At 44.8% G+C, this 24,530-nt stretch overlaps 1 long non-coding RNA gene across 1 annotated transcript in view; it reads left to right on the top strand.

The window, feature by feature from the left end:
- Window positions 1-24,224, top strand: part of LOC148000267 (uncharacterized) — a 63,087-nt gene extending 38,863 nt beyond the window's left edge. The window contains exon 3 of the long non-coding RNA XR_015641805.1: window positions 23,961-24,224. This is a non-coding gene — a long non-coding RNA (uncharacterized LOC148000267). The remainder of the gene's footprint in view (window positions 1-23,960) is intronic.
- Window positions 24,225-24,530: the final 306 nt, after the last annotated feature.

Below are 24,530 nucleotides of genomic sequence, written 5' to 3'. Positions count from 1 at the left end.
GATAAAATTGATTAGGGGGTTAGCATGTGGAAACAGGAGGAAGTGACTATCAGAGAAGAGCCAATGAGGAGGGGTATGTGTGGGAGTTGGGAAGGGACTCTGAGAATAACTGAGTCACTTGCTGCCTTGGGAGTTTGACCTGGAGCCAAGAACACAACAGAGAGTGTGGGCAGAGGAGTCCCAGAGAGGAGTCTTCTAGGACTGTGGTGTCCTGGAGGATGCTTCTGTGCGGGTACATTCTTGTTGCTCTGGCTCCAACTTGCCTTGCTAAAGCCCCTGAAAGAGTCATCTCTCCAGCATTTAGAGTCCTAGGCTGTTTATTACAGGATATGCGCCCCCTTTGTTGTGAGGCCCCACTATTGTTTGTTTCTCTTGAGGAGGACTTAGGGTGACTTATCCCAGGCCCGGCAGATTTCCTCACTATCTGTGTCCTTCTGCCTTTAGGGTGAGTCCTCTTGCAGGGGTCCTGAGTCTTCCACAAGTGAACTTTCCCCCGGTTGACTCATGAGGTGAGCCCACACTTCTACTGGGCTGTGGGGTGCTTAGGCTTAAGCCATAATCCCTGTCCCTACTCCCCAGCAGAAAGTCTAGAAGTTTCTGGAAAAGCCAGAACCTTCTGGTTAAAAGGCTTACAGTCATGGGTTTCACGGACCTTTTGATATTGCAAAATGATGTTATCATCTGTGAAGTTCACTCTGGAGAACCTAGCAATTGAGTTACAAAAATTACCCCCTCACACACACTCATGTCCATTCATTTTTGATGTTTTAAGAAGCTTAGGATTGCATGTTGGGCTGCAGCCAGGCTCACCAAGGAAGCACACTCCCTTCCTCAGTTGATGAGAAGTCGGAAGTCCTAATCCACCGAACCTTGGAACATGACTGTATAGGGCACAGGTTCCTTATAGAGGTAATTAAGTTAAAGTGAGGGCAGATGAATGGACCCTAGTGCACTCTGACCAGTGTCTTCTTCAGGGGTTAGGACAGCCCACATTGCAGCTGTGTAGAGCAATAGCCATGTGGGGGGTGGGGGGAATCAAGATAGCCTGTCTGCAAACCAAGCAGGGAAATGATACAGGGCCATCACCCTGTCAGCTCTGGATCTAGGACAGCCAACGTCCACAACTCTGAAACAAGAAACTTTTGCTGTTTAAGGCGCCCAGTCTAGGCTAATTTGCTACGGCTGACCTAGATGATGAACACTGCCCCTAATGCCTTCTCTGCCTGATTTGAATCCTGTTCTTCTGATTCGCTCGACTCTATAATTATTGCCTTAACAAATGTATCCTTCTGTAGTCTGCAGGTCAGAAGTACCAAATCAAGGGGAGTAGCAGGATGTTAGTGGTTAAAGCTACTTGTCAAGCAAGCCTGGCTATACGGGTTTAATTCCCGGAACCTGTGTAAAGGAGGAAGGAGAGAACTGAGTCCATGCTGTTCTCTGATATGCACATGTGCACTGTGGCATGTGTACCCCCAACACTCAAACATCACTCACACACACATACAATGACGATGATGATGATGATAATACAATAACAATATAATCAGTTTAATAACAGCAATAATCAGTTTAATATAAGAAGGCTCATATCAAGGTATGGGCAGGGCTGTATGTGGAGATACAGTCTTTGGTGGCTTCAGAGGTGACCATTCTTGTCCAACTCTATAAACTACTTACTTCCTTGGCTACAATCTTTCCTTCAAGTTTCTCCTCTCTCCACTCATCCCTGCCTTACAACTCAGATCCCTGTACCCACAACTTATGAGGATCCACAGTAATCCAGGGTCATGTTCATATCTTAAGAGCCTTCCTGTAATTACATCCTTGGTTTCTTTAGTCCTGGAAAGACACATTCTTCCAGATCTGGGGGATGACGTCAACCACACTCCCTCTCTACCCACTGATGCACATACCTTGCAGATCCCTACACACTGCTTGGGGAATGAGAGGCCAGGTAAGAGATAAGGATGGCTTCTGCTTCCTACCCTGGCCTCATTCCTTCCCAACTCAACTGGCGTACTGCCAACATTAACCTGTGCAGGAGGAGAGGGAGATGGGAAAGGGGCAGGAGTGGGTCCCAGCTTGAGCCCATACAAGTTGAAAGCATTAACTTCTAAGCATAAGGGGAGGCACAGTGGACATGGTCAAAGGGCTTGCTTGGCGTTATGGCAAAGGAGAGAGCTGCTGGGGTTTGGATCCCAGTTTGCTTTGGAAACATGGCAATCTGAGCTTTGCTTTTCTCGACTGGAAAATGGGGGTGATGGTACTCTACCCTAAACATAATTGAACTCAAAGACCCATGTGTGTGTACTCTGAGCCCCCCCATAAGGAGCTGCAACCAAACTTGGTAGTAAGGCAATCGAAGCCTAGCTTTGTGGAGTTTCCTTTGGTAATGAGTAGCTGAGTCGCAGCCAATCACCGCAGAGCGTCAACCACACACAACAGGCAACTGACCCAGCTATGTCCAAATAGGGCAAATATGGAGTTAGAACCAATCAAGCTGCTCCTGTGTCTTCCTTCTGCTTCAGCTCCTCTCCCACTTCCTATCTCCTGCCCATATTGGTCCAGCAGAGCCTTTTCTGGTTCTGTGCTGTCTGAATCAACCATCTGTCTTTGCTCAACTTGAACTCTGTTAAACTGAATTCTACAGTTTTTATTGTTAGCAGGCACTACCTTATTGGGTTGTGAAAGTTAAGTAGAAATTTCTGTTTTGCAGGGGAAAGATGTTAGTGTGACATTAGGTGCTCTGGTTGCCATGATGGTGGTGTCCCCGTGGTCTGTCTCTTCAGGATGTGTGACTATGGTGTGGTGTGGCTATGAAATTGGTGGGTCTGATGGAAGTTGGTTCAGCTAACAGCAAAAGCCAAGGAAAAGTCACAAAACACTGCATCAAACATGGTAATGAAGGCCATCTTTCCTGGGATGGAGAGATGGCTCAGTGGTTAGGAACACTTGCTGCTCTTTCAGAGGACCTGGGTTCAGCTTCCAGCACCCACTTGGAGGCTCATAACAGACTATAACTACAGTTCCAGGTCTTCTGATCTTTGTGGGCACCAGTCAAGTATATGATTATATGATATATACACACATGTCAGTAATACACTTATGCTCATAAAACAATATCAATAAACCTAGAAAAAATTAGTTTTTCCCTCCTTCTTATTTAAAATACTTTCCTTCCTCCTCCTTACTTCTAGGTAACCCACTGATAGGAAATCAAATTAAAACTGACTTCATGCCTCCGCCCTAACACCCCCATTCACCCTCAGAGTTTACAACCATCATTAGTCACCCTGAATGAACTGGGAGTTGTGTACTGGCCAGATGTCACCCTAAGATAGAACTCGTTGGCTCCTGGGAGGTGATCGTGTTGGCTTTAGCTCCCTCACACAATGAGGCAAGCATGTGTGTCCGCATGAGTGTGTCTGTGTAGTAATGTATGCATGTACATTCCTGTGTAGACTAAGGAAAAAGAGGAAGAGGTTGTGGTCTCCTTTCAGCCTCTTGGAGTGAATCCTAGAGCTTGGAGAGGAGGCATGACTTGAGGTCATAGATCTGATGTGTTAGTTGGAAACGTCAGTCTGCCTAGGGTGGTTGAATTGGGTGGGGACTCAGACCTGGCTATTCAACTGCCTACTTGACAGGTCTTGATTCTGGGGGACAGGGAAAGGAAACATGGAGGTTGGGAGGTGGTAGAGGAAGCTAGAAGGGCAATGGCTTGCAGTCACTCCCCTGTCTGTGTGCTCAGACATGGTCCTCTATCTCAGGCACTCTCTGTTTTCTCATCCTGGAAAGGGGCAGAGTCTTTTTCCCCTTGGGCAGAGGATTGTGAGTGAACTTAATAAGCCAAGAGAGTAAAGGGCTCTAACAGGGACTGGAGCCTCCCTGACACCTAGGATGATCAACTACAGCAAATGCCACGTGAGTGCTGGGTGTGGCCTTGGCACACCTGTTCTCCTTCCTTTCCTGTTCTACATGTCTCTCCTCTTCCTGCTCCTCCTCTTCCTGCATATAGGACAGACATGGGGGAGTGTCTTTAGAAAGCTAATTTACCAGGGTGGTGCCAGCCAGGTTCTTATTTGATCAAACCAAGGCTATGACCCTTAAAATGCAACATGACAACCCTGGACAGAAAACTCTCTCTGTCTCTGTCTCTGTCTGTCTGTCTCTCCTTCTCCCCCACCTCTCTCTCTCTCTCTCTCTCTCTCTCTCTCTCTCTCACACACACACACACACACACACACACACACACACACACACACACACACACACATCTTTCTTCTTATATAGAAGGACACAGAAAAATGGACTAAGTTCAGTAAGTCACATCCCAGTAAACTCGCAAAAGCTTTTTCTTCTGGCCTGATACAGAATGAAAAGTAAAACAAAAACAAAAACAAAAACAAAAACAAAAACAAAACAAAAACAAAAACAAAAAACAAAAAGCAAGCAAGCAAGCAAACAAACAAACCCAAAAGCAAAACCCAGAAGCAGCAGAGGGCTTCCCTGTTCTGAAAGTGTCTGAGTGAGGATTGCTCAACCTGCAGTTGCTTTCCCACCCCCAGCACTACATCAGCTGCCAGGCACAGTCCTAACCTTTAAACCAGAGACCCGGGGAATGCCCAGCTAGGGGACTTCTTCTGTGGCCCTTGACTCTAGCAATTCTCAGTTTCTAAAACAGTGATGTATTAGGTCAGGGAGATGAGTCAGTCCATGAAGCTCTTGCTATGGAGGCCCAAGGACCCAGTTTGAATCTCCAGTGCTCACCCAAGAACTTGGGTGTGGTCCCGTGGTCTTGGGATCCTTGTGCTGGGAAGGAGAAGATGGAACGGTCTCTGGGGTTGCCTGCTCAGCCAGCCTAGCCCAGTGAGCTATTGAGTTTCAGGCCAGTGAGAGACCCTGACTCAAAAACAAAGTGAATGGTACTTGGGGTTTGACTAACAGGGCTGTCTTCTGGAATTGGGGCACATTCACACATGTCTACATGTGTGTCTATGTGAACATACACACGCACACACTCCAAATACAGTAAAATATTGATTCATATTACTTAATTCTCAGAAGTACTTCTAGCTATGTGCTTGATATATGATGTTGGGAAGGTATAACTCAGGATCTGGTCAAAGGCCAAAGAGCTAGTTATTGGCTGAACTAGACCTAGAACTAGGTCACTTGCTTCTCAGGTCAAGTTTGGACTGGTTGTCACACACTGTCATCTCTGGCACTGGCTGCAGATAAGTCTGTTTGTTTCTTTCGAGTCATCTATAATGTAGAAAGACTTCTGTGAAGGCCTGTTTCTCCTATGAAATCATTAAGGTCACAGTGACTCTTTAAGCAGAGATCTCTGTGGGACTGGGACCGTGAAATTTGTGACACGGAGCATGACAACCTTGTTTTCAGGGTTAACCTAGTCTCATTGATTCATTCCTCCAGGAAGAATGATGAAATGGTGGCCCCAAGGGAGGAATTATGTCTCTACTTCCAAACTTGGTGGTCCTGGGCTGGTAAGAAAGCTCCAAGGATAAAGACACTTGCTGTCAAAACTAATGATCTGAGTTTGATCTCTGGAACAGAAGGAGAGAACTGACCCCAAAATTGGTGCCAATAATCGTGTCTAACTGAATCCAGAGAGCAGGGACCAAACCAAACAAAGCAGAGAGCAAAACCAAAGAGCTAGACATGGTACTGGCATGTGTTGTCATGGGGGTGTGTTGTTGTGGAGATGGGCTGATGCCTGTGGGCCCATGAGCAGGGGACAAGGTCCTCACACAAGCCATGGGGAGGCTCCATGGATGCAACATTACCCAACAGGCCAGGCCTAGACCTTAGGCTGCTAGAGGAGGAGAAACGTCAGTTACATGTTTCTGCCTTGACTCAGCGGTGGCGTAGTGAAAGCTCACCAGCCTTTCTCTCTGGTTCTATTTCCTTAACTGTTAAAAAAAAAAAAAAACAGGCCAAGCAGGCCCAGCCTGTACCTGCTTATAAGGACAGATAGAACAAAAAGGAACAGAATGATTGTGAAATATCTCTGTGGGCATTGTGTGATGTCAAGACCGAACCGTGGCACGATGCCCAGACTCTTTGGTAAGCACAGTTGAAGTGAGACAAAATGAAGAAAGAGGCTCGCTCTGGCCTCCACCACCAAAGGCATGTTACCACCCTGGGCACTCTACACATAGCATTCTTTTGAAGCTATGTTATTGATTATGATTGATCATGACTTTTCCTTTGGGATTAGAAATCCCAGAGCTAAAACCTTTTCTTCCTTCCTCCCTTCATCCCTCCCTTTCTCCTACCCTCCCTCCCTCCCTCTTGTAAATCACTCTGTTGAATTAGCTTATAATAAATGACCTATACCAGTTATTTTTCTCAATGCTATGGCAAAATGCCCAACAAACCCCCTAAGGAAGGAACGAAGGGTTTATTCTGGTTCTCACAGAAGTCTGAGGAAGCTGGCGACACTGTATCTGTAGTTAGGAATCAGAGAGAGATGAGCGTTTGTTTTCCTTCTTTATTCAGATTAGAACCTCAGTCTGTAGGATGACATCACCCACATTTAGGGTAAGTCTTCTTATCACATGTTCTCATAGAGGCTTTTCTCCTAAGTGGCTATAGATCCTGTCCAGTTGACAACATTTACCTTTAAATAGTTTGAATTAAGAGTTGACAACTCAGGTACCTCTTCAGCCAAGAAGGCAATGAGTCAGTCTCATAAAAGTGGATAGTCTGGTAAGTTTCCACACTCGAAAGCACACTGGAAACCATCACAGGGCATGTGACAATGAACGGCACCACCACCCCGAGATCCCTCACTCTCTTTGCTCCCTTTCTTCCTCCTTCTCCAACTCCCGTACCCAGTCAACCATGGGCTGATGTTACCTTGAAGATTTTTTTTTTCTTCAAGCTCTAGGGTGATGGAAACTTAAGGACCACATGTTTCTGGCCAGTTTGAGCTGTGTACTAAGATCATTTCAGAAATCAGAAAAGGTAACTCTGGAGGCGGGAGGACACGCCGCGCAGGGAAGAGGAGACTAGATCATGCTATACAGCAAGACCCTGCCTCAGACAGCAGCAGCAACAGCAGCAACACCCAACTGCCTCCCTCCAATATAGAAAAATAAAAGTAAATAAAGATAGTTCCAGTCTTCAGATTGTGAGGTCTGAGATGTTGCTCTTGTCTCTTTGTTTTGGTACAGAGTCTCACGCAGGCCAAGTTAGATTCAAACTTACTGTGTAACTGAGGATGACCTGGAATGTTCAATTATAGCCATGTCCTACCATACCTGGTTTGATATGGTGATGAGTTTAGGGTTCAGGGGCTTCATGCATGTTAGTCTACCAAGTAGGTTATACCCCTAGCCTAGACATCTTTTAAAATTATTTATTTCTATTCTGCGTATATGAATGTCTGCCTGTATGCACGCACATTCACAGTATGCATGCCTGAACAGGCCAGAAGAAGTCAGGTTAACCTTTGAAACTTGAGTTACGGAAAAGTATGAGGCACCGTGTCAGGGCTAGGAACTGAGCCCAGGTCTTCTGCAAGAGCAGTGAGTGCTCCTTACTGCTGAGCCCTCTCTCGAGCACCAGCCTAGATATTTTTAAATATGAGAAATAAAAAAGGCAGGTCTAAGAAGCCTCTCAATGCTTATTGTGAGCCGATGTAGCCCGTGTCTAGGCACTAGGAGTCTGTCCCGGACAGGAAGATGGCATAGCCTGAAGAAAACTACTGGTTGTTAGCATTCTAGCTAAGCTCCACCCCCAAGTTACCTGGCAACAACCTCTTCTACTCTTCTTCTCTCATTAAACCTTTCCACATGGAATCATGTTGGGTTAGTGTGGTTTTTTCCGGACGCAAGCCAAGATTTCTACCCCAACACTGGTCATGGCCAATCTCAGGTTGAAGTTCAAGTTTTGTGGGTTCCACAGTCCCAGCTCATGTGACCACCTCAATCTTTGATAACCAGGTACAGTGAGTTCACAGACTTGCCTAGTCATTCAAAGAGCTGACCTGGGCCTCTGAATTAAAGTGAGAGGCAAGATCAGGATCCAGAGCCTTTTGGAGACATGTCTGGGACTCCAGCCGGTCCCTGGCTTGAAAGGAGATCTAGGGGAAGAAGTCAGGAGCTGGGGCCCACCGAGGCATCACATAGTTCTGCTGTGTAATTTGGTGTCAGGGACTCCCATAAGCCCTTTGAGGATGGATTTTCTTTGTTCCTCATGGTAACTTGGTGCATGGTGCATTGCATGAGAGAGGGGTTGAAATGATGTACGCCGTGGACAAAGAACACTCAATGGGGATATACACAGCTCTGTCATCCTAAGTTTTGGATAGGCCTCCAAGTATACTCCAAGAATGCTCAGAGGTAAAGTTGCTTGACTTTTCCAGCCTTGAAGAAAGGCCCTGAGGCTCAGCCCATGAGTAGCTTTGCTGGTCGTCTGTCTCTTGCCCTGGGCTCTGGCTATTCTCCTGCACTGGCCATTAGGCAGGGTCTTTTGGCTATGCTACATTTGCCTTCAAGGAATGAGACTTCGGTGACCTGTTCCAGGCCTGTATCACACATTTTTGTTCAGCTTCTGCTCTAACTTGAGCCTCCTTCTCTGGGAACTAACCTTCCAGTCCCACACAAAAAGAGTAATTCAGCCCACACGGGCTAGATCTTCCTGTCAAGGTTCTGGCTGGTGACCCCAGAGTTGCCATACTTGCCTGGGATGACCTTCAAAGCCACCAGATCTGCAGAGTGGACCCCTGGCGATACTTTGTGGGGAATGACTCATAACTATTTCTTCCCGTCAACAAAAACAAATACCCAGAGAGATCCCCACAGGCCCTCACCACTGACATCGTTCTTGAAGTTGAACTAGGAGGGAAAACCCTCTCACACAAAGGCCTTTGTAGTGCAACTGTGGAGGAGAGGGGCCAGAATAAGCACAGAATGATCCAAATGACCTGGGGGAGGGACTTTTCCTAGGTCATTGGCTCATGAAGCAGTACTTGCCTCTTTCCTATTGTGGCCATTAGAGCTCGTGCCTTGGGCACAGAGCTTAGCAGGGCGCTCTCTTGGTCCAGAAGCATACTTTTCTTTCTTTTCTCTTTTCTTTTCTTCCTTCCTTTCTTCCTCCTCCCTTTAGTTCCTCTTCTTCCCCTTCTTCCTCTTTTACTTCTTCCTCCTCCTCCTCTTCTCTTCTTCTGTCTCCTCCCCCTCCCCCTCCTCCCCCTCCCTTTCCTCCTCCTTCTCCCCCCTCCCCCTCCCCCTCCTCCTTCTCCTCCTCCTCTTCCTCCTCCTCCTTCTCCCCCTCCTTCTCCTCCTCCTCCTCCTCTTCCTTGCCTTAGTACTTACATGGACTTCAGTGTAAGATTCCAGGCCACTGATGTCATCATGAAGACAACTGTAGCCTTCAGTACTGGCCAGATCTCATTACTTTGCCTTATCTGTGTATTTTAAACACACGGATCCACCTGATATGTAGTCTTTATGACTGGTTTCTTTCTCTTAGCCTAGTTTCTTAAAGCACTATTCATGCTGTAGCATCTATTAATAACTGTTTCTTTTCATCATCACATGATATGCTACCTATGGGTAGGTCATACTTTACTTATTCAGTGATGGATACGTAATATATTCAATTTGAGTTTTGGTTTTATGGCTCAGGCAACTTTCTTAACATGGCTGAATCTCCTTTTTCCCCTTTCTTTTAAAAATACGTATGTGTGTGTGTGTTTCTGTGTATAACATATGCAAACATGTCTCTAGATGCATGTGCACAGAGAAAAGAAGATGCCTTTCTTTCTCACTGTCCACTTACTCGTTTGGAACAGGATTTCTCCCTGAACCTGGTTATTGTGTTTTCTTGACTAGCTTGGCTGCCAGCAAGCCCCAGCAGCCATTCTGTCTCTACACCCAGAACTGGAGTTATAGGGATGCACCCAACACACCCAGCTTGTTATATGGACACTGTGAACCAAGGTCCAGCCAGCCCTCTTGATTATCAGTGAACACTCCTAACCACTGAGCCGTCTCTCCAGCTCCCTCAGTTCTTTATCTGTAGCATGGTTACAAAGTGTACCGGGAAGGTTGCCATGAGATTTACGATAAATATTCAGTTTGGAAATATAGGAAGTCTCTTCACCTGATGGCCAGTCCAACTTAGTTTAATATCACCATCTTTCAAAGGAGCCTTCTGGGTCTGGTGAAAGAAGGGGAGTAGAATCTAGGCTTCTTCTGTGAACACCATATCTTACTGAGGACACAGAGAACATGTGGCTAGCCACATATGTCTAGCAGCCTCACGACCTTGTTCCATAAGCCATCTTCCTCTGATGGAGCCTCCTTCCTTTCCAGGCCAAGGGCCAGATACTCACTTGACTAAAGCAAGCCCATGCCCCCAATTCAAGGCCCCAGTTTATTTATCGTCCCAGTAAATCTGTTTGTTCACGCCATCCTAAAGCTAGTCACGTTCACCCACAAATAACTGGGTAATTTTCTAGATACTGGTATGCTGTGCCAGGAGCAGATATTGTTCCTCTCAGGCATAGCATGAAGGCTCTCCTGGCCAGGCAGAGGAGCAGTACCCACTGTCCCCTGGGCCACAAAAGACAATCTTTGGCTTATGAAAAAGAATCTTCAAGTAGGAATCTTGGACCCACCGTGGTGGCACAAGCCTGTAGTCCCAACTTCTAAGGCAAAAGAGTTACAACTTCTCTGCCTACTTTGGCTATGGAGCCAGGAACCCTCCCCCAAGAACAGAGAAAGAAAACTCATCTTTTTATGGGGCTGTCTGCCTGACTGCAGGGCAGGCAACTGAATCTAGAAAGGTCTGTTCCATTCCCATGAGATGGAGAACCTCCCCCATTGTCAGGAGCAAAACCTTCACTGAAGTGTGCACTTGCGGTGCCCTCTCCCCGACCCCCTGACACCCTGCTATTTGGCCACTGATGGAGAAGAGAGAAAGACAGAAAAAGACAGACAGACAGACGGGGTGGTTGTTTGGTAATAACACCAAAATCATGCAGTACAGTCAAACTCATATTAGAAAAATGTAGGGTTATTATTTATTTATTCATTCATTCATTTATTCATATTTGGTCTTAAGTTCTATGACTGTAATTAAATCCGAATCAACCCCTGGTGGCAGAATGAGGTCACCCCAAATGGTGATGCTCGATAGATAAATCAGCAGTGCTTCTCCAAAAGGGAGTTCTTTGGACAAGACCTATGTCTGTCTGGTCTGTGTTTACATTATAACAGTCTCTAGAGAGGACAATGCTATGCTGACATGCAAGGATAACTAAACAGGGGCAGCAGGATGAGCTCCACCTTCCCTTTGGTGGCCTTTATCTCTGTAGGTAGCCAACGATGACCATGTGTTTCTAATCCCCCTGCCTCTACTTCCTGTGCACTGAGACTATAGGAATGTGTTACCACCACACTTATGTTGGAGATTAGACCTAACACCTCATACATGCTAAGGAAATGCCATACCAAAAAGCTATATCCCAAGCCTGGTGCCCCAACAGAAACTCTCCCCTTCCTGTTAGGCCCATGGTTATGCTCAAAGCAAGTAATTATAATTGTTTTCCTAAGAAGTAGGCCATCCATTTTATAATCCCAAGTTCTCCATTGTAAGAATTGAGTTGCGCCTGAGTCTGTGAAGTGTTGTCAGGGTAAGGGGTTTCCAAGTGACTGTGTCTCCACCCGTATTACATGAGAGTCGTTTTCTTTCCTGGCTTGTGACTCTTATCTATTGCTTCCAGGAGCTGGGCAGCCTCCCCAGTCCATCATGGTTGGTCTGCTCTTCTTTCACCAGTAACACCCACGGTTTTGGGGAGTGGCCTGCTCTCCCTCTGTGTGATATTCTCTTCCAAAAACTATCCTCTCCTCTGTGGATAGTGTCATCTTGGCCAGGAAAGGCAAGGTCCTGAGGTAATTCCAGAGATCCCAGGGTCTCTCAATGAACTCTTGGTCACAGCTAAGGACTCTGTAATTCCATTTTCCTCAGGGTTTCCTATTTATTCCATATGCAGCATTTGCTAACAAATTAGCACTGGGTATAACCTGGTTGCTCCTTTCTCTGTAGGAGTAGGGGGTATCTGGGGGTTTAAGTATGTCCTCCATTTGTGTAACCATCACATCATCAAGCATTCATTTCTGAAGTTTCCCGTCCTCCCTACACAGGAAAACTCTACACAGTAAATGACAGTCGTGTTGGCCTATATAACTTCCTTGTATTTGAGAACCATTGCCTTGCCTAAACCTAGGGAGGACACAGTGTTAAGATGCCCTTGGAGTTATGCAAGGCATTGGTCTTGTTCCTATCAACTTTCTTGACATTTTGAAGAAACACAAACACTTTTACAACTAAAACAACCAGGGGATTAGATGTTAAAGTTTACTTTAAAGTTCTTGGGTTAAACTATGCTTGAGAATGAAATTCTGTCTTTTGCATGAACACTGTGAGAACTAGAGGTCATTAGTAAAACACAGTAAGTGGAGACAATGGTAAGTATCACATACTCCTAGTCATTTGTGCATCTTAGTATGCTGATCTCGAAGAATGGGCTGGAACAGTGGTCATCGGAGACTGGGAAGGGCATGGGATTGAAGGGAAAACGAAGAGAAAATTCAATTAAGAGGAAGAAAGAAAGGAGAAATTATGTTTTTTTGTATATCACAGTAGGTTTACAGCTAATTAAAACATTCTTGAATATATTTCAGAATGTCTAGGAAGATATTAATTTCCCCCTGCCTAAAAACAATGTTTAAATGCATTAAAAATGCTTATTATCTTGATCTGATTGTCACATACGACTTGCATATGTCAAATCATCATAAAGATGTATAACTATATCTCAGAAAATGTTAGTTTTTTTTTAAAGAAATACCTCAATTTTCATTCTGAGGTGATCTCTTTTTCCTGGACTACAAAATTCTACAATCTATGACATCAATTCTGATTAAATCAATTTCATTCTGGTAATATGTATAGTCGCGTGAATGAAATATAAGCTAAGGTAGTGGGTTCTTTTCCATGAGAGTGCCCACAACTTAGCAAAGGGTGATAGGAATGACCTTCTTATATAAAACATTTTTGAAGCTCTTTGAAGTCATGGTTTCAATTATGGTGAATAGAGCAACGAAATGCGATGCTCGGATCTTCTCAAAAGCGAGTCCAACTGTGGTTAGGACAAATCGGCAACCAACAGATTGGGAAAAGATCTTTACCAATCCTACAACAGATAGAGGCCTTATATCCAAAATATACAAAGAACTCAAGAAGTTAGACCGAAGGGAGACAAATAACCCTATTAAAAAATGGGGTTCAGAGCTAAACAAAGAATTCACAGCTGAGGAATGCTGAATGGCTGAGAAACACCTAAAGAAATGTTCAACATCTTTAGTCATAAGGGAAATGCAAATCAAAACAACCCTGAGATTTCACCTCACACCAGTGAGAATGGCTAAGATCAAAAACTCAGGTGACAGCAGATGCTGGCGAGGATGCAGAGAAAGAGGAACACTCCTCCATTGTTGGTGGGGTTGCAGACTGGTACAACCATTCTGGAAATCAGTCTGGAGGTTCCTCAGAAAATTGGACATTGAACTGCCTGAGGATCCAGCTATACCTCTCTTGGGCATATACCCAAAAGATGCCCCAACATATAAAAAAGACACGTGCTCCACTATGTTCATCGCAGCCTTATTTATAATAGCCAGAAGCTGGAAAGAACCCAGATGCCCTTCAACAGAGGAATGGATACAGAAAATGTGGTACATCTACACAATGGAATATTACTCAGCTATCAAAAACAACGGCTTTATGAAATTCGTAGGCAAATGGTTGGAACTGGAAAATATCATCCTGAGTGAGCTAACCCAATCACAGAAAGACATACATGGTATGCACTCATTGATAAGTGGCTATTAGCCCAAATGCTTGAATTACCCTAGATGCCTAGAACAAATGAAACTCAAGACGGATGATCAAAATGTGAATGCTTCACTCCTTCTCTAAAAGGGGAACAAGAATACCCTTGGCACGGAATAGAGAGGCAAAGATTAAAACAGAGACAGAAGGAACACCCATTCAGAGCCTGCCCCACATGTGGCCCATACATATACAGCCACCCAATTAGACAAGATGGATGAAGCAAAGAAGTGCAGACCAACAGGAGCCGGATGTAGATCGCTCCTGAGAGACACAGCCAGAATACAGCAAATACAGAGGCGAATGCCAGCAGCAAACCACTGAACTGAGAATAGGACCCCCGTTGAAGGAATCAGAGAAAGAACTGGAAGAGCTTGAAGGGGCTCGAGACCCCATATGAACAACAATGCCAAGCAACCAGAGCTTCCAGGGACTAAGCCACTACCTAAAGACTATACATGGACTGACCCTGGACTCTGACCCCATAGGTAGCAATGAATACCCTAGTAAGAGCACCAGTGGAAGGGGAAGCCCTGGGTCCTGCTAAGACTGAACCCCCAGTGAACTAGACTGGTGGGGGGAGGGCGGCAATGGGGGGAGGGTTGGGAGGGGAACACCCATAAGGAAGGGGAGGGGGGAGGGGGATGTTTGCCCGGAAACCAAAGAATTATTATTAAGTATTAAATAAATTTAAAAAAAAAAGCGAGTCCAGAAAGCTTATTCCGACAGATGAGGCACAGGACCCTAAACATTTAATATCTATCTTAGAACAGTCAAGTCAGGGCACTGAATACCAAGAGTAGGGGCTATCTTCCATCATGGATGCCTTCCACTTGGAAGTAATCATGTATGAGTTAGAATCTTGAGAGAGGCTTAGGTAACTCGAGGTCTCTTACTAGTTTTCATTAAAGTTATTATCAAGAGCTAATGTCACATGACAGGCACTTCAGGCTCCCTTACGCGATTGCTCACAGGTGTGTGCTACTACTGGCTGTTGGTCAGTGACCTCTGCTGCTGACTAAATGACCTCTTTAGAGTTCGATGGAAATTCTCATTAGTGTGGCTTTCCCCAAAGCAAATAATCCAAGAGAAAGAGCACAAAAGAGAAGCCATATTCTTTATAACCTAATCTCAGAAGTTACATATCAGTACTGCCACATTCTGTTGGCCACATAGATAAACTCTGGGAAAGGGCTACAGAAGGGTTTGAAACCAGGCTGAGCTCACAGGAGAGCACTGTGGAAGCTGTCTATCACATACCTTAGCTTCCTAATCCATTGGATCCTCCCTGGTCAAGGACATCAACAGCTGTCATGAGTCCAAGTCCAGTGGCTTAGTCTCCGTCTTTAGTTTGTAAGAGTTGTCAAAGGTTATTGCTTCTTAAAAGACAGTTTTCTTAGTGCCATGCTTGCAATGCGTTCTCTAAAGCACATGTTGAAATTTAACTACATGTAAAGAGTAAGAGGCCCAGTGTTGGAAGGCAGGTAGGTCTTGGAGTTACCGCATTCCTGAGAGGACTAAAGTCATTAAAGTGAAACAAAGTTAGTCACTGCACAAGTGGCAAGCTCCTGATAAAATCCTCATTAAAAGGATGACTCTGTTTTGATTCCCTTTATCTTGGTGCATACTACCTTCTTTGTTGACCTGTCCATGACATAGCACAAAGGGCCTCACCAGACACCATGTTCTCATTCTTTCTGATCACCAGAATCATGAGTCAAATAAATTATCTTACTATGGAAGTGGAAAATAGACACTAGATTTCCAGTGTCCTTCTGGCTTAATTTCTCCTTTTTCTTATCACCTCCAATCTCCTATATATCTCATGTATATCCAAGATCCATAAAACATGGACTTTTTTTCCCATGTTTTCTCTGGTAGCTACCCTTGAGAAGACCCGAAGTCAGCAATTAATTGTAGGCTGAAATCTCTCCAGGCAAATAAAGTTCTAAAACTTAGAACAAACATGAAAACCTGAGAAGGAATTCTTTTGGCCGGTGTGATTTCATTTACAATTCTGTGTGACTACACTTTGGGTTTTCTGAGTGTAAGTCTGAAAGTTTGGATGTAATTCACTTCACTCCTCTGAAGGGCAGAAATTCACAATCGGCTGAGTCCTGTATCTCCAGAGAGATGGCTTCTAAGGGCCTTAGCAGAGGCTGGGTTGCACACTTCAGGGTTTCTTCAACTAGACCAGGGGACTTCAGCCATGTAGGGTGTGGAGTACCTGCGTTGTTAACTTAAAGAGACTCAAGGAAATCCCAAGCAGTGGGAAAGCTTTGTCAGCTTCCCTTCCTCTTGGGTATTGGCCAGAGGTGAGATCTGAGTGTCCCCAGCAGGTGTGGGGGATGGCGTCCATGAGTGCGTAGATGTGGTTTGCTCAGTGGTTTGCTCATCCAGGTGTGGATACACTTGCGAGGAGGAGGCCAGAGGGCAGAGGGCAGAGGTCAGCCTGAGGCATCTATCTTGATTTCTGAATTAGGGGTCTCATGCTTGGTTTGGAATTCATCTATCTTGATTTCTGAATTAGGGGTCTCACGCTTGGTTTGGAATTCAGCACTTTGACTAGGCTAAATGATCAGTGATGGTTAGAGCAGGGATTACCAGTGTACAGCCACGTACGTGCCTTTTTCATACAGTCTCTTGAAGTCAAACTGAAGCTCTTGTACTTCCTTAGCAAGCACCTTATAGTCTGAACTGTCCCCCCCCCCCCCCCCGTCCCAGTCGACTCCTTATCTTTGCGAATGGATGGGTCTCTGCTATGAATTGACTGTGTATGTTCCCCCAAATTTACATATTTTAGTCCTAACTCTATCTTAATTGTATATAATGCCTTTATTGAGGTAATTAAAGTTCATGGAGGATTATAAGAATGGGACTCCAATCTAAAAAGGTTAATGAAGCTATTAGAGGATACAAAGGAGACTCTGCTTTCTCTCTGCCCCGCAAAAGCAAGGTCAAACAACAGTGGCCTGCAAGCCAGCAAGATAGTTTTGACTAGAGCCCAACTCCCCTGGTACCTTAACCTTGGATGTGTCAAGTGCCGGAATTGTGAGAATGCTTGTCTACTGTTTAAACTGTTTGCTTTGTGGTATTCCATATGGCAACTTGTGCATAATGAAACAGACCTGATGCCTTTCACTTCATGTGAATTCCCCCACTACCTTCCTGTCCTAGCTGAATACCACTGTCTGGATCAAGTGTTCTCCTCACTGTCCTCAGGTTCTTTTGTCCTCAGGATTCCGTCTTTGCTCCACTTGTTATTCTTTTTTTTTTGGTTCTTTTTTTTTTTCCAGAGCTGGGGACCGAACCCAGGGCCTTGCGCTTCCTAGGCAAGCGCTCTACCACTGAGCTAAATCCCCAACCCCTCCACTTGTTATTCTTGATGTCTTCTTTCTCTTCTGGTTCTGTAAAGTCCACTCTCCCTCCATTGACAAAGAATTCAACGGCCCTAGGCTCTCCTTCCTCTGATCTGATATATTCATCATAGTAAACACCAGCTGTTTTATTACTTGCATGTGATCTTTTTATCTGCAATGATGGCTTTATGTCCATAAACCCTTGAGAAAGAGTTTATTTGAGGACGAGTTCTTTGTTTTATTCGTCAAGAGTAAATCCAAGTTATGTGGAAGTCATTAACATCGTAATAAATATACAGTTATACATTTATGCAGAAAGACAGAAACAACTAAAGAAAAAAAAATCCCATTTAGGAGGGCCCTCCCAGACATCTGACCTGTGCATCCCTTGTGTCTAAGGCACAGACTGAACCAAAGGACCCACCACTTAAGAGCACTACCTGTGTGTGACCTGGTAGTCTTGGACAAGTTCCCATGGCTCTGGCCTTGTGCCCTGGTCAGCAGCATGAAGGGAAAGGGTCCACAAAAGCTTTTTATATGGAAGGTACTGGGAATAGACAGATAATCAGAGGGAGAATCAGAGGAAAGGTAAACAAGTACACACACACACACACACACACACAGAGACAGACAGACAGACAGACAGAGACAGAGACAGAGACAGAGAGACAGAGAGGAGGGGAGGGTAAAGGGAAGGGGAGGGGAGGAAGAGGGAAGGGGAGAGGAGAGAAAGTGAGAGAGGGAGGCAGAGATTCTGATGAGAGAGAGGAAAGAGAAGAGAGATGAGGGAAAGGATGGTGAGAAAGACTATGGATGAGGAGGATGAGGGAGAGGAAGGAGAGGGTGATGGGAGAAGGGAACCACAAAGAAAGAAAAGCGTGGACAGAAAGCACTAGGAAGATTTAATTTAAGATACGAGAATCAGACAAAGGAGGGCGGGTCTGAAAACAGAAGAGAGGATTTATCATCTTAGCATATTTTACTGGAACTTCTGAAGAACCCAGACTTAAGTTTGCATTTATGAGTTTTGGACATAAACCTACTCCAGCCTCGAGAGCTTGGGATTAGGCAACAGGAAGGGACAAATGTGGGTCAAGGCTATGCAAAGGTTGAGGGGGTCACAGCATTCTGCCTTTCTCAGGTCTGTGTTGAGCAGGGTAAGAGCTCATCCAGGGAGGCTGAGGCAGAATGGAGTCTCCCAAGGCCACGGGAGGGCTTCAAGGTGTGTATGTTCACTCCTGTATTTTTAAAATTATTCTGGCAAACTGATCCACTTAGCTGCTATCATCCTGAAGGACTGCTGTTCCCTTCTCTCTCTGAGGTGGTTTTAGTCGCTTACTTCAGTTGTCCTAAGGTAGACATGGCTTCCTCCTGAATTGCATTAACTATGGTCTGGCTTGTTACTTGAGAATTCAGAGTTCTGTGTCTTGTTGTCCTGTGGATGTTTCCCATGGTTCTGGCTTCAGAGGGATGAAAGAACAAAATAGATGTTTGCAGTGTACAGAGCCAGAAGCTGGCCTGTAGGAAAGACAATCATCAGATGTATAACATCATGGAGAATTTCCTTCCTGAGAAGGCCCGGTGACAAATGTGGCTCTTGCCTAACAGTAACGTATATGATACCGAGGCTTATACAATGAATTACAAATGTGTCATATGTCATTTTCATCCTCTTTTGAATTTTACAGTCAGTACTAGTGATTTCCTCCCTCCCCTTCCTTCCTTTCCTCTCTTCCTTCCCTTCTTTTCTCTTTCATGCATGTGTGCATGTGTTCATGCATGTACAGATGTGTGTGTGTGTGTGTGTGTGTGTATGTGTGTGTGTGTGTGTTAGTACATGGACGTGGATTTGACTGCACATGTGGAGGCCAAGGGGCAACTCTAGCTATCATTCTTCAAGTGTGTTTTACATCTTTTATTTATTTATTTATTTATTTATTTATTTATTTATTTATTTATTTATCTATTTATCTATTTATCTATTTATCTATTTATTTTTATCCCTATTTTTAATGGCACGTGTGTGTGTGTGTGTGTGTGTGTGTGTGTGTGTGCATGTGTATGTACTTGTCTCATGAACATGTGTGGAGGTCAGATGAAAATTTATGGGAGCCAGTTCTGTACGTCCATCATGGGGAGTTGAGAATGGAGGCACTCAGGTGGTCAGGCTTGGTTTAACTCACCAGCCCAAGGGGTTTGTTTGTTTCGTTTTGGTTGAGATAAGGTCTTCCAATGGGCTGGAGCTTGCCAAATAGGCCATGACTACCGGTAACACAGTGATCCACCCCTGTCTACCTCCCCATTCCTGGGATTATAAGCACGCATCGTTATGCCTGACTTTTTGGACATGAGCTCTAGGGGTTCTAACTCAGTCTGAGGTAAGCACTTTGCTGACTGCGCTACCACTCCAGCCCTGTGCTGGAGATATTTGAGTTCTGGGATGTGTGCGGATCCGTCTGTGTGCGTGTTTATATGGAGTAAACATTGGGACTTTAGCTACCTGAAAGCAGGACTCTCTGTCTTTGCTGCCTGATACGTATCAGGTATTCAACAAATAACTGTGAGGTCTGAATGAATGACTGAGTGAGGGAATGAATGAAATACACATTGAAACAAATAGCCCATTGCTCATTTTCTAGACGCCACCAGTGTAGAGAATTGTCTTCACCTAATCTGTAACAGCAAAGACAGCGTTGCTCCGGAGACACACATTTTTCCCCCTACGCAATGTGAAAGGTACGAACGTCACATTCTATCAACCTTGTAGATCCCTATGTTCTAGTTTGGAGAAATCTGTCCCAAAGCTGTTTTTCTTTTTTCTTTTTTCTTTTTTTTTAAAAATTTGTGGCCTGGTCATTGCCAAATCTCTCTGCATGTTTTTGTTCCTTTTGAGTGGAAACTTCACTGCGTCGGCAGAGCTGAGGTTTCCTCACAGGCTTCAGATTACACATAAAGGCTTACTCTGTTCCCTCGAGACTCCTTTGGGAATCCTTGCCTCATTTTGTCTTTTAAATGTTGTCGCTGTGCTGAATTGGGACTTGCACAAGGCTACCGAGACGCCCTACTGAAAAACCCAACGATTTCCTTTTAGATTTAGGTAAAGGAGCTTGACCCAGGATTTTTATTTGGATAGTCTAGTTCTTGGAAATGCAGCTGGTATCTCTTGGGACCATTTCCACTCTAAAACAGCTTGCTTGTATAACTCTCCTGGAAGCCTGGCTGGAAAGGGCTCTCCATGCAAAGTGCTACGGCGGGACTTCAGGAAGCACAAAGGTGCTTTTATTCCATCCAGCCAAGGCCCCTGTGCTGGGAAATTTGCTCCGGTTTGGTTTCCCCAATAGCTGTCTCCAAATCCGAGCTATTGTGAAATTCCTCTCTGTGTGTCTAATCTAAATTTCGCCTGTTTCAGACAACTGGTTTTTGTTTGTTTGTTTGTTTGTTTAAGACCATTTAGTACTTTTTGAGAAAGAAGAATATTCCTCACCTTCAACCCAATCTCTCTTTCTGAATTCAAAGACCTTAATCTAATTACTATGAAGTATTTTTTTTGTAACTGTCCGGGAAGAAGTCAAGGCGTCTTGTACTCGACCTTGGCCAAAAGGCTGAGAAGCGATAAGGATGAAGAGGGTTTAAGGAGAGACAGTTGTGCTGTCTCCTTTCATCTGTCTATCTGACTGTGGAAACAATGGCTCCAAGAAACTGGAATTATCCAGTAATTCTCTCATGCTGGGAGAAAGAAAAAGGTGTGAGGGCACCTGGTACCCATCAGGAAGGACACTTCCCTCTCAGAAGGTGATTGACAGCTTGTCAGGCCACTTGGCAGGCAGACTAGACTCAGACAACAATGGATCAAAGCAGGGCAAGACCACACCCTAGCCAGGACTGCTTAGTTATGCATACCTCTTGCTCTTTACTTAAGGAGTTATGTATTAGGTTTTTGTTTTGTTTTTTTTTTTTTAATTGAGAAATGGTCTCACTGGGTAGCTCTGGATGGCCTGAAACTTGCTATGTAGATCAGACTGACCTCAAGTGGAGATCTGCCTGACTCTGTCTCCTGAGTTCTGGGTTTAAAGGCATGTGCCAATGTATTAGGTCTCTCTCTCTCTCTCTCTCTCTCTCTCTCTCTCTCTCTCGCTCTCGCTCTCGCTCTCGCTCTCTCTCTTCTCTCCCTCAGTCTCTGTCTCTGATCTCTGTCTCTGTCTCTGTCTCTGTCTCTCTGTCTCTGTCTCTCTCTCTCTCTCTCTCTCTCTCTGTGTGTGTGTGTGTGTGTGTGTGTGTGTGTGTGTGTGTGTGTGTTTATAAGTGCATATGCCACAAGAAGCCACAGAGTGTTCTGTTCCCTAGAACTGGAGTTACAAGGGGTTGCCACTTGGTGTGGAAGTTACTCATGTAATCTCTGAACCACGTCTCCAGGACAGTCTTGCTGTCTATTTAAATATCAACCTTATGCCAGTATCCTAAAGGACTTGGACTTGGAGTAAGGGTCAATGGACCTCTATGTTCCTCTTTCCAATATGGCTGCACCGACAATAACTCCTTTTCTGCATTTCAGTACCACTCGTCTCTCTAATTGGCTTATGAAGGACAGGTGGCCCAGACTAGGCTGTCAATGCTACCCGGACTTAGATGCTGACACTAACAACTCTAGTAACACCATATTTCTTAAGTAACTTAACCGCTATCCTTTAATCTGAGCTCCTGTCTGCTTCTCCCTTTCTTGGTGGTGGTGGTGGATATAGAAAGTGCAGTCCATATCCCTCTAGGGGAGGCTTTACAGTCTCTGGCCAGGATGATTTCACAGTCTGGGTTCTTAGAACTTTGTTCCCAGCCATAGCCATCTTCTTGTCTATAGTAGTCTAGGGCAAAGTACGTGATTCCCAGCCTGATATGGATGGGGACACCCTGAAGACCAGCTGAGTCTAATCTGTTCAACCAGTCCTGTAGGTATTGGGGAGTATGGCCTGCTATTTGGATTCTCTTACGTTCCCAGGTGATGTGAATAGTCGCCTGTCCTCCTTATTCTGAGTGTGGTGTGTCAATGCTTTCTGGGTAAAGAAAGGAAAAGGCTGAAGTTGTATCCACATGATGGGTGGATATAAAAACTGGCCCACCGGCTAAGGTCATGGAGAATGGAGAACTGTAATGGAGACATTTAGTGTTGCATGACATCTTCACGGAAGTTCTTTCTAGAGCTATGGCCACAACAGTGAGCAGGCATGGTTTCATATCACATTCAGTCCAGTGCAAAGAGTAACTGCAGGTACCATTCATGGTTTGAGTAATAGCAGGAGAGCTTAGCAAACCATGGGCTTTTTCTGCAAATGCACTCTGTGCAGCTGCATGTAAACAAGGCAGAACTCATTACAGTTCAACTTTTGCTCCCTTGACACCATCCCTGGCAAGCCTCATATGTTCATGCAGTTTTGCATACATCGATGTCTCCCCAGATCATTGGTCTTCACCTTGTACTTCTACCTATAAGTGCTAGCACCTGAAAACCAAGAAGACGAAAAAAGAGATTTGTCATCTTGTCCTTCCTTCCAAGTCTCCAACCATTAAGACACTCGTCCCTTTCTCAGTTTTTGCTCCGAGAAATTGACACTATCAAGACATTTGCTTGAATCTTTCTTGCCTCTTCTCTCCCTGAATTCTTGATGACATCCTAGCTTTTGATATGTTTGGATTCTGTCTCTCTTTCTGTCATTACTCACCTATTGCTACATCCTTGCTCCAAACCTACTGGGCTCTGCCTTTTACTTGGGTTACTTCCCAGGCATTCTATCTAGACTCCTGTCTTCCCCAACCTCTACCCTTAATCTCCCGGTAGCTACCATTCTCCTAAATCAATCAATCAATCCAAGACTCTCCATTGTCCCCAGTATGGACCTCAAAGTCCCACAAAAGGGAGGGCAATCTCTTGCTAACCTTGCACATGGCCACCTTACCATCGTCGCCACTAACATCTCTAAACAGACCATACTCAACTGCTCTATTTGTCCCAATCAACTGGCTTATTTCTAATAACAACTCTAAGTTGAGTTCTTTGCTCCTTATTTGGCTGTGAAGATGACCAGAGAAGCAAAGGAATCATGGAGAGGAAGATGTCAAACACACATCACAGTAATGGGATAGAGTGTTGAGTCTATAAAAAGGATGAATATGCAGAGTGAGAGGCTCTACTTCAGCCCAGGGCTGAAGTTGGAGCCATTGGAAAGTCAAGGGAAGTTTCTTAGTGCTCCCAACATCAGAATTAAATGCAAAAGGATTTGGAGGAAGTAACCAGCCAAGTAGGCAGCTCTGTGCCTCTGAATTTTCATGTTTTGCCTTGTTTAGGGCATCCCTGCCTACCTCATCTGCTTGTCTGCCTTAAAAATAGTTTACGAATCATCTGGAGTTTTCCAGGCACCTTCCTTCTCATTTTGTGGGCTGACACATCTTCCTCTCTGCTTCCAATGTACACCCCTCTTTCTTAGCATTGCAGCCTGTATATTTCTTATTGCTTGAATATGAACTACCCCACCACAGGCCTTTGTGTTTGAATACCTGGTCAATACCTGGAGTGGCACTGCTCTGCAGAATCTTTAGGTAGGGCTGGCTGTCAGAGGTGGATCACTGGGAGCAAGTCTTTGAGGGTAATGGCTGGGCTGTGCTGCTAATCACATTTTCTGTATCCAGGTCTACAGCTGAGAAGTGAACAATCTCTGTCCCATGCTTTGCTGCTACTAAGCCTTCTCACCAGGCCTTTCCCACCATGATGGACTGAGATCCCCTGGAACCGTGAGCCAACATCGTTCTTTGCATTACTTTGCTGCGTACTCCGAGATATCAGAGAGAAAACTGCTATTAGAACACTATCTTCACACTTTCCAAAACCTTGCACGTGTACATACGGTGCTCAACAACATTTGCTGAGTAAATGTTATATCATTAGAGCACAAACCTGTGTTGGACGAGTAGCTTTATTCCTTAAAGCGCCATGTTCAGAACAAGGGGGAGAAGTTCTTTCACCATGGATATTGGTTAAGTTTTGCTGCAACTAGTTTAGCAAGGGGTGCAGAGAATGCATTGTATAAGACAATCTTGAACTGAGTGAATGCTCTCCAGCCTGGAGAAAATAAAGTAGGAAGTATAGCATCATCTATAACATAGAGATACTAACCCAGGGCTAAGGGGTTCTCCTCTCTTCGTATGCTCTAAGTTCTATCTAGTCTATGGCACGCAAGAAAAGTTGGCTAAACTCACTAA

Source organism: Rattus norvegicus, chromosome 17 (assembly GCF_021556685.1).
Source record: "Rattus norvegicus strain SHRSP/BbbUtx chromosome 17, alternate assembly SHRSP_T2T, whole genome shotgun sequence".
In the NCBI taxonomy this organism is placed as follows: domain Eukaryota; kingdom Metazoa; phylum Chordata; class Mammalia; order Rodentia; family Muridae; genus Rattus; species Rattus norvegicus.
Note: the sequence above shows the minus strand (reverse complement) of the source record. Positions and strands in the feature narration are given on the sequence as shown.